This window comes from Canis lupus, chromosome 15, assembly GCF_011100685.1.
Source record: "Canis lupus familiaris isolate Mischka breed German Shepherd chromosome 15, alternate assembly UU_Cfam_GSD_1.0, whole genome shotgun sequence".
In the NCBI taxonomy this organism is placed as follows: domain Eukaryota; kingdom Metazoa; phylum Chordata; class Mammalia; order Carnivora; family Canidae; genus Canis; species Canis lupus.
The window spans coordinates 61,269,463-61,283,405 of NC_049236.1; the positions used below are offsets into that span (position 1 = coordinate 61,269,463).

At 39.9% G+C, this 13,943-nt stretch overlaps 1 long non-coding RNA gene across 1 annotated transcript; it reads right to left on the reverse strand.

Moving 5' to 3' along the window:
- Window positions 1–5,766: 5,766 nt before the first annotated feature.
- LOC119868064 lies at window positions 5,767–13,398 on the reverse strand. Its single transcript, XR_005370961.1, has 4 exons — window positions 13,269–13,398; window positions 11,782–11,892; window positions 11,473–11,574; window positions 5,767–6,433 (listed from the first exon to the last, which is right to left on the reverse strand). It is a non-coding gene; the product is annotated as an uncharacterized LOC119868064 (long non-coding RNA).
- Window positions 13,399–13,943: the final 545 nt, after the last annotated feature.

Below are 13,943 nucleotides of genomic sequence, written 5' to 3' on the forward strand. Positions count from 1 at the left end.
TGCATTAGTGGTTTTCTAGATCTCTAGTGTACCATTTCTCAAATTCCAGTCATTCTCATACCACAGCACCTTCATAATTCTGCTCCTAGTATGGATCACATATTTACTTAAAGTTTTTCTTCAAATGAATCTTTTTTTTACTTTAATAAATCAAGGGACAAATTTATACTATCACTACCACCAGAAAGTCAGTATCACTTGCTGTGAGTAAAAGTTAACTACAAAGACACAGTGTCAGATTCTATCCCTGTTTGTCAAAAGTGCTTCTCTTAGGGCACCTGGATGGCTCAGCCACTTAAGCAACTGCCTTTGGTTCAAGTCATGATCACAGGGTCCTGGGATTGAGCCCCATGTTGTGGGTGGGGGTGGGGTGGTTCCCTGCTCAGCGGGGAGTCTGCTTCTCCCTATCCCCCTTGCTCATGCCCTCTCTCACTATCTCTCTTAAATAAATAAATAAAATCTTTTTTTTAATAAATAAAATCTTTAAAAAAAAAAAAAAAAAGGTCTGCTCTTAAGCATTGCATTCCTGTAGGGGCACCTGAGTGGCTCTGTCAGTTGAGCATCCAAATCTTGGTTTCAACTCAGGTTATGATCTCATGGGTCATGAGATCAAGCCCCATGTGAGGCTCTGAGCTCAGCGGGGAGTTTGCCTGAAGATTCTCTCCCTCTCCCTCACCCCAACTCACAAACTCTCTCCCTCTCTCTCTCAAATAAATAAATTTTAAAAAAGAAAGAAAGAAAGAATGGCATGGCATTCCTCTATTACCAAGGATGGTTAGCCCATTTTAGAACAGCATTTAAGTTTCATACCTAACTTGATGCACACTGGATAGAAAAAGCATTAAAATGGACATGAGGTTCTCATTATGTGACTCAGTATTAGCTAACTGGATGAGCATGAGCCCCTAAAATCATTCCATTCCCGCAGTGGTTTATATCCCATACTTCAGGCAATGCTGGCTTGAACCACATGTACAGGATGAGATAAACCCTGAGAATGCACAGATTTAGAACAGGAAAGCTCCGAAAATAAAACTTCCGTATTTAAGAAGTGAGCAAAAAAAGAGTAAACAATGGCGACTAGAACACCACACCTGGCCGAACTGAGAAGGAAGCCCTTAAACTATACCCAAGGTTTTTATTTTATAGATGAGGAAACTGAGACACAGGGTGATTCTATGACTCACTCAAGTCCAGTCTAAAGTGAGAACTAAGGTCTGCTGAGCCCCATTTTAGTTTTTTTGTTTTCTTGTTTTTTTTGTTTTTTTGTTTTTTTTTTTTACCCTACACTGCAGCTGCTTCTAAAGCTTAGGACAAGTGCCACATCCCAACAGCTCCAGCCCACTGACTACCTTCCCTCTAACATGAATTCTCTATGTTACTTAGTGGGTAGTTAACCAAGCAGTGCCTGAATGGCTGTTTATGTTCTACTGGGCTGCCTTAGCTCCCTCCAAAACCTCCTCTGAGAAAAAGCCATGTTTCATGGATCCTTTTGTCCCCTTTAAAGGAAATCTTAGGAGGTCCTACCCACAAGAGAAACTCAGTGAAATGTATGTTGACTGATAAAACTTAAAAACTGCAAGAAAGCATAAATGTTAGAGAAGAAAAAATTGTATAATTTGCTTTTGACAGTCATATAACATCCTCAAATTGTCAAATAAAATTTTCCTTAAGTAATTTTTTATCACATAATGTAAGGTCAGTGAATTAATAAGAGCAAGGGTCAGCACTATCCATCTAGTAAAGTTCAATATGAGAAAAATCTGAAGACTGAAATTAATTCCCACCTCTCAGCCCCTGGCTCTGGGCTGGTTAGCATTTTCACTCATTGGGTTCTGTGTCTGCATGAGAAGAGCCACAGCCGACGTTATAAGAGTGTAAAAGATATAGAACTGACAGGGAAACACTTGGCACGTACAGACCATTGAAAATCTATACAAAACATTCAACATTTGAGAAGTGAAAAATCACAATTTCTTTTATTCTTCTTCCAGGGCCCTAATCCACTCTCCTTTCCTCTACATGAAACAAAATAGATCCCCAAATAAACTGGAGGATAAAACCAGTACTTACAAACCCCTCAGTGAAAACCAAGAGCTGCACGTTTTGTCCTGGCGTTATGAATTCCTCCACTTTATAAACTTTAAGAGGCACCGAGAAACTATGAAGATGATCTGTTTCATTTTTGAGACATATAAAAATAAAATATGATGTATGGCTTCCTCAAAATTCAAAAACTAAGGAAACATTCTCAGTGGTACAGTAGAGTAGTTACACTAAACACTGGTATAGCAACCAATCCCAAAATAATTGCTTGTTCCTGTCAAGACAGGTGAGTTTAACGTGTGTGCAGGTGAAGTGAGGGGATAGCAGAGTAGCTGTATGTGAGCAATTAATTCTAGCGATGCTATTGACAGAAAAGTCCAGAAACACATCAGTGATCTACCTGAAGTCTTTACAGTGCTTCTACTTTTATAAAAATATTTCACATTTCCCCCCACAATCTTATCAAAGGGAGTCTGCAGTTTTACTCAGAGCTGTGAATTGGGTCTCATGGGCTGTGTAAGATTTGAACAGACCAAGTTATTTCCTACATGAATACATTCATGATAAGCAAGTCTTCGATTAGCCGTTGGCAGCGCAGCCACCAGACACACCCTTCTGCACCTTGGATTGATAGGCACTGAAACATCTCTAACGGTTTGAATTATTTATTTTAGGAAGGGCTTGGGCCCAAAGACTGGGAAAATATTACCAAACCCTTCTCTTCCCCCAGAAGGCTTGTCTCTTCTCATTCCAACAGAGTAAAGAACATTCTAGTTTTCCTTACCAGAATCCTTTTAGATGCCTGAGGCAGGGCAGATGGGAGGTAGAAAGAGAATATAAACTCTTTGGGAATTCCTTCACATGAAGGAAGAAAAGTTGTATTGAGATTTAAATACTCCTGCCTCAACAAACACAAATAACCAAACAAAATTTAACTTCCAAAAATTCAAATCGCTGCCCTAGGGAGAAAGAGCTCAAACTAACAGATGCTCAGTCATTTTAGCAATCTTTTAGAATATTGGAATTTAATAGTTTATTATCTGCACCAATAACAACAAAAATGATGGGACTCTAGGTCTCAGCATTAAAACAAAATTATCCCTACTACATTATCTCTAATATGACAATTGTGAAGAAGGCATCAAGACTAAGTAAGAAATGTGTTTTAATGAATGTTGCTATTGTGTTAAATGAGATTAATATGGGCTTTGAATTTTAGAAACATTGAATTAAGCATCAGGTAATGAAGAGTGATTATCCTATAAAAATAGGAGTATGGGGATCCCTGGGTGGCGCAGCGGTTTGGCGCCTGCCTTTGGCCCAGGGCGCGATCCTGGAGACCCGGGATCGAATCCCACGTCGGGCTCCCGGTGCATGGAGCCTGCTTCTCCCTCTGCCTATGACTCTGCCTCTCTCTCTCTCTCTCTGTGACTATCATAAATAAATAAATAAATAATAAAAATAAAAAAAAAGTTTAAAAAAAAAAAATAGGAGTATGTACAATGGTCCTCTTCTTCACCAGAGATGCCCCAGTGTGTAGCATCAAACTGTGAACTCCTATGTGAACCCAGAGCTGCCCTCCAGATAGAGCAAGGATTTTGCTAAACTCCCTGCATAACATCAAATAATGGTTTCTCCCCTATTTGTCTTCTCAATTCTGCAAACCAAAGAAAGAAAGAAATGAGGCTAAAAGTCTTTAAAGATAATACGATGAGTTCTTGAAAAGGAAGATTGTATAAAGTCACATCAATTTTAATGGAATCAGATTTGTGAGTTTGGGAGTCGGTCTCTAACTCAAAATACAGTCTCCTCAAAGATGGGCATTGGGCTGTATGCTGATTGGTGGCTCTGGTAGTCAGGGGGACAGAGACTTCGGGTGCGTTTGGGCCGGATGCCATGCACATGCTCTAGCTCTTCTGGAATGAAGTTTATGAAAGATCGTGAAGATGGGCCCCCCTGCTTCCTATCTCGTTCTCATCTGTGAAATCACTGAAATCCTTTCTCAAGATCTCAGCAGAATGATGATATCAGAAAAAAAAAAGTGTCTTTGAGTATATCTCCAAAGAAAATTAAGAGATAGAGCCATTAAACAGAAATGATATATATTTTATTTTGGCACCTGACCTTTTTATGTGGTTAATACATGAAGATAGCCTTAGAAACACTTTTTCTTTTCTTTCTTTTTTCTAGGAAGATAAGTAAAATTTTCTAGGTCTTGTTTGTGTCAGACACTGTGCTAAGTGTTTTGGCATTTGACATATTATCCAATTTAATCCTTGTAACCCCATACAGGTAGGTGTTTTATTTTAATTTTACAAGTGAAAAGAGCTGAGCCTCGGAGAAAAAAAAGATAGAAGGTAAAAATGTTGATCTTTTCTTGAGTTAGAGTATGAATAAGATATGAGCTTATGACCATAACTCTATAAAAACAGTCATTCCAAATAAAGATATTTTTTCATGAGATTATCACTAGTGGAAAGTGTCTTTCTAAGCAGCTGACTGCTCAGTTCAGAAGAAAGTCATTGACGCCAGTCCTTACAACTCCGTTTCTTGGCTCTCTTTGTAATTCATGGTGGTTAAAAGGTCTGTTCCTTGGATGAGATGGTCCAAGTTTGAATCCTAACTGTATGTTTGGGGTGACTACTAGCATAGACTTGCTGGTGGTATTCCGTTAGGCATATTACTCATCTTGGGAATTTGTAGGGGGGGGTTCTTTAGGGGGTAGGGGTGTGATGGTATTGACACGAGACAGCTTGTTCCTGTCTCACCAAGTCCAAGAATGAGTCTCATGGACAACGGAGAGCGAGCAAAGCCATAGAGGCTTATTAAGCAGAGATACAGAGAAAGCTCTCAAAAGTGAGAGGGGTCCCATCAGGGTCGCCACCGAGGGCTTGTAGGGTCTGTCTTTTACAGGACACTGACCAGGGAAGTTGGTAAATTTCTTGTCAATGTCGGGGTGGACATTTAGAAGGAATATGGTGGACGTGTAACAAACAAGATGTTTCTGTATAAAATGAGCACAAACAAGGTGTTTCCTTCTCACCGGTTAATCTCTCCTCCATAATATTTCTCTACATCTGGGGTTTCTGTGAGCCTAGTAGCCATTAAAGGGGGATACTTCCTAACATTTTGGAGCTAGGGAGGTTTATTTTTTCTGTTTTTACTGTCTTATCTCTGTATTCTTGGGATGGGTAGGAGCCTGACTCCGGGGCCTTTCCCTTTATCTTTCCCTGCCTCGCCCCCTCTGCCCCTAACTCCTTCCTACATCAGTATCTATCTATGTGGGGCAGTTTAACATTCTGCAAGTTGACAAGAGAGCGATATGTGGGCAGCTACTATTAAAAGGACCCTGAAGGACAAGATAGGCCACTGTCACAGCTCCGTTGCCCAGAGAGCATGCAAGACCCCCTCAGCAGTCAATAGTCTTCAGGATGCTGGTTTGTGTCCAGCATTGGCCAAGTCTTTATTCGAAATCTCCTGAGGTAACCCTGTGACATTCCCCAGCTCCTTGCCAAGGGGCAGGGTGGAGAGAACCCTATTCAAGCATAACCTCATATTCTGCTTCCATAGTGTTAATTTTCCTCACATGCCTTAGGTTTTCCCTTTTAAATCTCAGTGCGCAATATTGAAAGTCAAGGAAACTGAACGCTGACTTCTTTCTAGTTCTTTTTATTCCTTTTATAATATTCCTACTTCTTGGAGGAATATGGAAGTCTCTGATTAACTAGGGGGAAATATAAGTTGGGGAAAAGAAAAGCTCAACAAATAATATCTCAAGATATAATCTCGGTTCGTAAGTATGGAGAACAGACTGAAATATAACTGTCTAAAGTTACAGAGTTATTTCTTTTTATTTTATTTTATTTATTTTTTGAGAGACAGAGAGTGCACACGGGTGGGAGGTAGAGGAGGGGCACAGAGGGAGAGGGAAAGAATCTCGAGTAGGCTTCACACCATACCCAGAGAGAGCCTGATGCTCTATCCCACAACCCTGAGATCATGACCTCAGCTGAAATCAAGAGCCGGGCACTTAACCGACTGAGCTCCTGATGTTAGAGGTATTTCTAGCATTATTTATATGGACAACAAAAACAAAAGTGCCAGATTCACTTATGATGATCATTTTGTTTACAGCCATTTCCCTGCAGTTACCTTTTCTCTCCTCTACGATTTTGCACATTAGTGTACTCCAAAGCTGCTCCGCTCAAATGAGGCGTTGACATTTGCTCCTGTGGTAGTAGAAATTCTAGCGATGGAATGATATTTACTCTTAGGGCAGGCCTTCCTATCGTGTCCCTCCTTCCACTCCCATAACCGTGCACACCCACCACCACGGCTCCTTGTTCATGCTTAACATTTTTGCCTGTGTTTCTTCCATCTCTCACACCTGTATCAAATGATAATGGGAAATATGTTTTATAAACGAAATGCAAGTACGGTCTAAATTCCAATGCTAGAAATTGCCTCAAATAATAAAAATAAGAGCATCCATGTATATAATGGAGTGCTGGAAGCATGTCATAATGCATAAAATAGTCTTCTGTTATTGCTGTTGGAGATTACTGCTTATAAAGCACCTTCCCATGCACTATTTGGTTAAATGTAACAGCTTACTATCTCATTCGAAAGAAGTATCCCAATGAAAGGAAATGTTAGTGGTTTGTAATCTTAAGGAGAGCTGGCCTTCTCTCTTATGCTGAATGCTCACAAAAGCAAGCACACCTGGCCTTTTACTTAGTAAGTGAGCCACGTGCCCAGTTTGGAGAAGGTAGGCTGTGGGAGGTTTGTAGAATGAGGTAGCCAATCCTTTAGGTGCAGCCATGTCTCTGGGAACCGTTTCTATCTGGTCTAAATGTTCCCATTATTTCTGTGATACCCTGTGCACTTTAAATTTTTCAACAATTTTTCCTTTTGAATTTTCATCACTAGCGCTGCCAAAATCAGTCTGTCCCTGCTATTGACAGCCTATGGCTGTCACTAGCTGCCCCTTTCCATTTGTCAACAATGACAAGAATGTCCATGGTACCTGTGAAGGCCGAGTCATTGCTAAATAATTATAAGGGCCAGCAGGCATTTAGGCAACATCCCCTTTAGTGGATTTCCATAAAGTAAGACTTGTGAAGACTTTCATGGAATATTAAAAATCAGAATTATTTAAATAGAGGTGCCTAGGTGACTCAGTTAAGCCTCTGACTCTTGATTTCAGCTCAGGTCACAATCTCAGGGTCATGACATTGAACCCCATGGAGTCAGGCTCCACACTCAGAGTGGAGTCGGCTTGAGATTCTCTCTCTCTGCCTCTCCCCTGACTCACATGCTCTCTCTCTCTCTCTCTCTCTCTCTCCCTCTATAAAATAAAAATATATAAATAAAATCTTTTTTAAAAAAATCATTTAAGTAAATAATACCAAAGTAGAAAAAACCTATGAGTCATTTTGCCACCAGAATATGCTGGCAACATGGTATTAAGGTTTAGGTCATGATATAACAATAGTTTACATCATGTGGTTGATACACTGTGACCTGCTAGAGTATAAAAATACCTCTATCATTTCCCCTTGTCATTTATATACCATCCTCAGGATCAAAGGAAAAAATGAGATGCTAAGTAGACTACTTCCACACACATCCTCTTACTGAGCCAGGAAAGCCCCAGTTATACTAGGTGGATGTGAAAAGGCGACCTCCTTAACCCTTAAAAAAAATAAAATAAATAAAACTCAGCTCAAGTGCTTTCCCTCAACCCAACCAACTTACATGAGTCTTTAGCTGTTCACTGCTTCCCCGATCATGTATTCTATTTCTATTCCACCATTTGTACCAGCGATTTCACTTTATAATTTTTCTAAAATTATTTCAGTTCTGCACATGTTGGCTTCCTATCTCCCAGCAAACAGAAACTGTGACTAATATTTTTGAATCCTACCAATTAAACCTGGTCCAGAGCTCTATACATCATAGGTACTGCTTAGCAATTAAATCTAAGTTTGCAAATATATACATATTGAAAACCTATTTGACGTGAATAACAACAGGCTGTAGAAAATGCAAAGATGATTAAGACATAGCCTTACCTTGCAGTCATGAAAATTAACATTTAGTAGATAAGAGAGGCTCGTGAACAATTAGCGATAATAAAGGTAAAATGCTATAATTGCGCATGTAATTAGCTAATATATGCACGAATGCTTAAAAAAAAAAGCAAGACATTTGCTATTAGTGATTACAGACGAAGGCAATTCCTTTACACTTAAAAGACCAGGAAAAACTTCGAAGTGAACAAAATCAAGTGTCTCGGGAGGATAAACATGAGAGGAGTGTATATCAGACTGAGCCTGAGCAAGTGCATGGTGAGCCAAGAGTGCAAGTTACACTAATCAAGAAGTTTAGCATGGCTACGTACTATGTGAGTGAAGGAAGATGCAGGGAGTTGGAATTTTAGCTGAAATCGTCATGGTAGGTGTTGGAAACCATACTAAATAGTTGGATTTTATTCTGCAAGCCTCTATTCCCCAAATTGTTGTCCAGGGAATTCTAGTCCCAAGAGATTTTCTATTACTAGACAGATGTGTGGCCAGAAACGTGGGGAAAATATGCATACAATGCTCCCCTCTTGAATATTCCTTATGCACATGAGTACACCAAAATTTCTGAAAAGTCTGATAGTAAAAAAGATTCTTAGTATTTTTAACTCACAGTTTCTCAAGCTTTATAATTCTTTCAATAATTCTTCGATGACATTTATTAACACCTTGTGGATCTAAGTCTCAGGAGAATGAATATGGTTTATGAAATGCTACTAGGCAAAGAGGACCAATTGTTTACCTGGATGGAAGTGAGTGATGGGGTCTGACTCATGTTTAATAAATGTTCATAGATTTCTCATTTCAGAAAAGGAATTTCAAGCAAGACAGATTTATCAGTGAGATCCCCGAAACACAGCCACCAAACCTATCAGTCCTGAAAGGGGGAAGTAGGGTAAATTGGTATAACCCTTTTTTGTCACAATGAAATATATGTAACATAAAGTTTGCCATTTTAACCATTTTTAAGAGTACATTTCAGTGATATTAACTGCATTGACATTGTTGTGTGATCATCAGTACTAGTCATTTTGAGAACACTTTTCCATTATCTGGGGCACCTGGGTGGTTCAGTTGGTTCAGCATCCAACTCTTGATTTGGGCTCAGGTCATGATCTCATGGGTGGTGGTATCGAGCCCCAAATTAGGCTCCTTGCTCAGTGAGTGGGGAGTCTGCTTGATATTCTCTCTCTCTCTCTCTCCCTCTCCTTCTACCCCTACCCCTCACCCCCTGCTGACTTCAAGTAAATAAATAACTATTTTTTTAAAAAGAACTTTCCCATCATCCCCATCTGGAACTCTGTACCTATTTAAACAATCCCCATTACTTCTCACCCACTCCAGCCCCTGGTGACCAATATTCTTCTTTCTGTCTCTGTGCATCTGACTATACCGAGTAACTTATACAAGTGGAATCACTCAATATTTGTCCTTTTATGTCTGACCTAGTTCACTTGGTATATTTTGGGCATGATTCATTTTTAAAATAGATGGTCTGAGATCTATGAAAGAAATAAAAAAAAAACAAAACCAACACAAAGAACTGCATACTACCAAGTCCTAGTGAGAATTACCAGCAAAAAAAGCCATGCAATACAAATCTAAGTGTAAAGCACTGAAGGATGTAAAGGCATCAGAGCTTTCTTCAAGAGGGCAACCCTCTAATATAAAGAGCAGAAAGGTAAAGCGCTTAAGATTCATTTTACCCAGTTACGTAACTCTGTAGGAGATTGTGTCATCCCCTGTCGTTTATCTGGAGACTAATCAACATTATCCAGGCCTTCAAAAGGCTTTGCTTATGTTTAAATATCCAGAGTTCAATAAGTAAATAAATAAATAAACAAAAAAGAAAAAAGAATAAATATCCAGAGTCCCTCAAACATCACAGAAGCCATTGAAGCTACCGTACTGGCTCTTCCATAAACAAGTGCATAGACTGAGGATCATGCTTTCATTTGTCCCATATGGTTACCTTTCAAATCATAAACAGCAGAACATGACCATAGAACATCTGATTAGCACTCAGATATCAAAGGCAAAACATGACTGTTTTGCTGCCCTGGGAAATTCTCACAGGGAAACAAAACAGAAAAATTAAGTGTACTTGTGGTAAAGAAAGAAAGCTGAGAAAAAGGGAAAGTATTACAGTTTATCTTTTTTATCTTCTCCATGTCTCCTGAAATTATATTGTTTTAAGCCCAAATCCTGTATATCTACGCAATCTCGAGATGGGTCCTAAAGTCTATCACCTTGGTCCTAAAACCCTAGTTCCCATGACCTAGTTCTCTCCCCGACGAAACCATCTCTCACAGGGCTGCCGGGTGGTCTTCCCACTATAGCAACACCATGATACTTTCCCTTCTTTGCTGCAAAATCTCTAATGCTCTAGTCATCTCTGTGGTCCAATGGTTAGGTTCAACATTCATGATTCCCCATCATTCAATCTTTTTTTGAGGCCAGGTCAAACTCCTGGAAATCAGCCATCCCTTCTCTACTTGTGGAAACCCAGTCTTCCAGTGTGTGTCATCAAGTGCTGTTTGCGGTAGATACTTCTATTTGTAGCCTTTGAAAAGACAGCTGAGTGAAGGAAAAAGCTTTGGAGTCCGCGTGCTCAGGTTCACACCGGGCTTCCCACCTGTGTGACCCAAGGCTAGTTGTTTAATTTCTTTGTGCCTCAGCTTCCTCACCAAAAGAAGAAGAAGCTAACAACATCTATGTGACTGGATGTGGGATCAGATTACATGAGGTAATATAGAGGAGGCTCTTGAACAGTACTGGATAGTGTTAGCTGTGCCTGGTCTGTGCTAACTTGTACTATCACGCACAACGCAATGTGGCTCACTCAACAGTGTCTTCTGGATGAAAGGACCAGTTGAAATTAAATAATAATGTAACTAAATGTAAGGTTCTTGGGGCACCTGGGTAGCTTAGTCGCTTAAGCATCCAACTCTTGATTTCGGTTTAGGTCATGATCTCAGGGTTGTAAGATCTAGCATCAGGGTGGGCCTCCACACTCCATCTCCCTATGCCCCTTCCCCCCTCCAAAAAAAAAAAAAATTCTTGTCTTCCATACAGGATACCCTGTTAAAATTGAAAGTTTCTGAACGATTTAGTCATGTCTACCATGTTTATGAATTATGAAAGGAAATAAAATTCTAATCTGCTCACTTTTTGATCTTGGTAATAAAAGTGAGTCAAACAAAAGAAGAAAGAGAAAAGGAGATTGATAGGAAAGAAAGGTCACCTGTCTATAGATGTCTCTTTTGTTTAATTACATTCTCATGCACGCTCCACACAGCCTCTCTGCAAATGCTTGCATCACAGAATTATGAACGATACTCACCTAGAGATCAATCATTCTGCTTCCTTACCACAGATGAAGCCTAGTTCCTCCCTGGGGACACAGTGTCCCTCTTAAAGTCCTCCAGTGAAAGTAGACAGACCCCTAAAGAATTAAATAATAATAAAAAAAAAGATTGCATACATTTCAGTGCCAAAATTTGGCAAGCAGTCCCCTTCCCTTACCCATCTCTGGATTTTATAATATGTCTTGTTTTGTTTAGTTGTGCTGTTTTAAATTCTTTTTATGAATTTACATTCACCCCTTGCATTATGGTTGCTCCCGTCCATTGACCTCCAGATCCTCTCTCACCTTCCTGGATTTTTTTATGAATATCTTTAACGTGGTCCTTGTATTTCACTCTTGGGTCTTCATTAATATCCTTGAAACTGCCATTTGGACTGGGAAATAGAGAAAAGTGATCTGCAGAAACAAAAGAAGAGGAAAACAGATGCACAGAGGAGGCTTCCTGGGTCTCTACAGCACTCCAGCTCATGATAGCCCTCTGAGGCCTTGCAGAATGCCTGCTCTTAGAGTCGTAAGAGACCTAGTAACCTTCCCTTTTCACTGAAGTTGTACAAATGGAGTTTGTGTTCTAACAGAACAATCCTTTTGGGGTGTTATTTATTTGCCTAAAGTCAGAAAAAGTTACAGCTCTCATGGTAATGTGGTCTTCATTTATGGCATGAAATCAATGCCTGACACCATCTTTGCCTCATTTTTTACTTTAATGAAATGAGAAGTTGTATTTAACTGCTTCCTGGAGCTATCAGAAAGAACTAATCAATCAGCAGGATGTGTCCTGAAGAAATGTGGTTACCACCTCCCACACCGGAGGCACAGCGTTCCCGCAGGAACTGATGACTACTCTAACTAGATCATCTCCCTATAGCTTTTTAACTTGAGGGATGGGGGGAGGATTTCACTAGTACTGGGTTCAAGTTTGGCTCTGACTCTTCACTACTTCTGTGGCAAGTACCCCCGAGGGTTCAGTGATTATCTGAGCAACTCAAGATAAAGAATCAGGTGGTGAACTTAGATAGGGACGTGGAGTGTTAGGGATCCGAATCATTGCACATCCATAGACTTACCTAGTCCGGCGCTTAGGATCCCAGACAGAGCAAATTCCTTACTCTAAGTGTTTTCTCCAATTACTTTGTCCTCACTCGTATCTTTGATGTGTCTGTTTTCTCTCTAATTTTTAGCCTCTGGCTTTAATTCCTTAATGTGTATATCTTTATTTTTAAGCCAATCACATAAACACTTTACAGATGGTCTAAATCTTGAATCCCTTCATGTTCTCTTAAATAGCAAGATTTTTGTAATGGTTCTATCTTGATTACCTGAAAATATAACTGAAGTATATGACAACTCATTTTTGTGTGATCTCTCTCCAAATTTGATCCAAACCCTGATAAAAGCTCAACGCGACACCAAAAACCGACCAAACAAAAACACTCCATTTGATTTTATAGCCAACTAATCAAATTAAAGCCTCTATGTCCTCCTTCTCTGATTTATCTTCCAAGGAGGATTTGACCATCTTGATGAAACAACCATTAACCTAGATTTCATCTGATTTAAGAGTCTCCATATAATTCCCAAGTGACAAAGATATATGATCTTTGGATATTCATTTGAAAAGAAAAAAGATACAATGTAAAAGACTTTTGACTGAGCTTGGAGTGAAATTGTACGGCTGCCCACTATTGGAGGATGAATCCCATCGGTACCCTCCCCCTTCCCTTCTCTTACTGATATATGGCTCCTAAAACTCTGCTCCCTCCAATTTCACTCACGGATTGTGTCCCCCTGCGAGCAGCCATGTTTGCTAAAGCTGAAATGTCATGATGATGGATCACAACCAGACACTCCATTTGGGGCTAGATGCCTGCGATCTGTCATTATGTGCAAATTTGCTTCTCACTGGATCTGAGAGAGATAAATAAGGAAGATGAAACTGCACATTGTTTTATATCCTGTTTTAAGTAAACGAACATGTAGCCCTATTAGATTCGGGGTCAGGCATCGGGGGAGTCCATGCAGCCTGTGAATTATGGAGGTGGGCCAGCTAAGGCCCCTCTAAGCCCTTCTCTTGCTTCCTTCCAGATTTTCAGATGCACAACAGCACCTAAGAAACACTTGAGGCCATCTGACTTAAAGTCTATTTCATATTTGTTCACTTCTTGCTTGAACCCTCGACCTACTCCTCATCTCCTCCGACTCACCCAGATCCTAATCCAAAGATGAATCCTTGGATTCATTATAGATGATGCCATTTCAGTCTCCAGCAGAAGCCCTGGGGAAACTCTCACTACATCTACTTTATCTCCAGTGAATATCAAATCATATTTCAATGTATAAAAGTGAGAAAGACTTTATCAGTTTTATTAAAGCTGTAAATTTTGTTTTTAAAGCCTGCCAAAGCCTGTGCTCCTAGAACCCTCACAGAGCAAATTAACTTTCTGGCCACT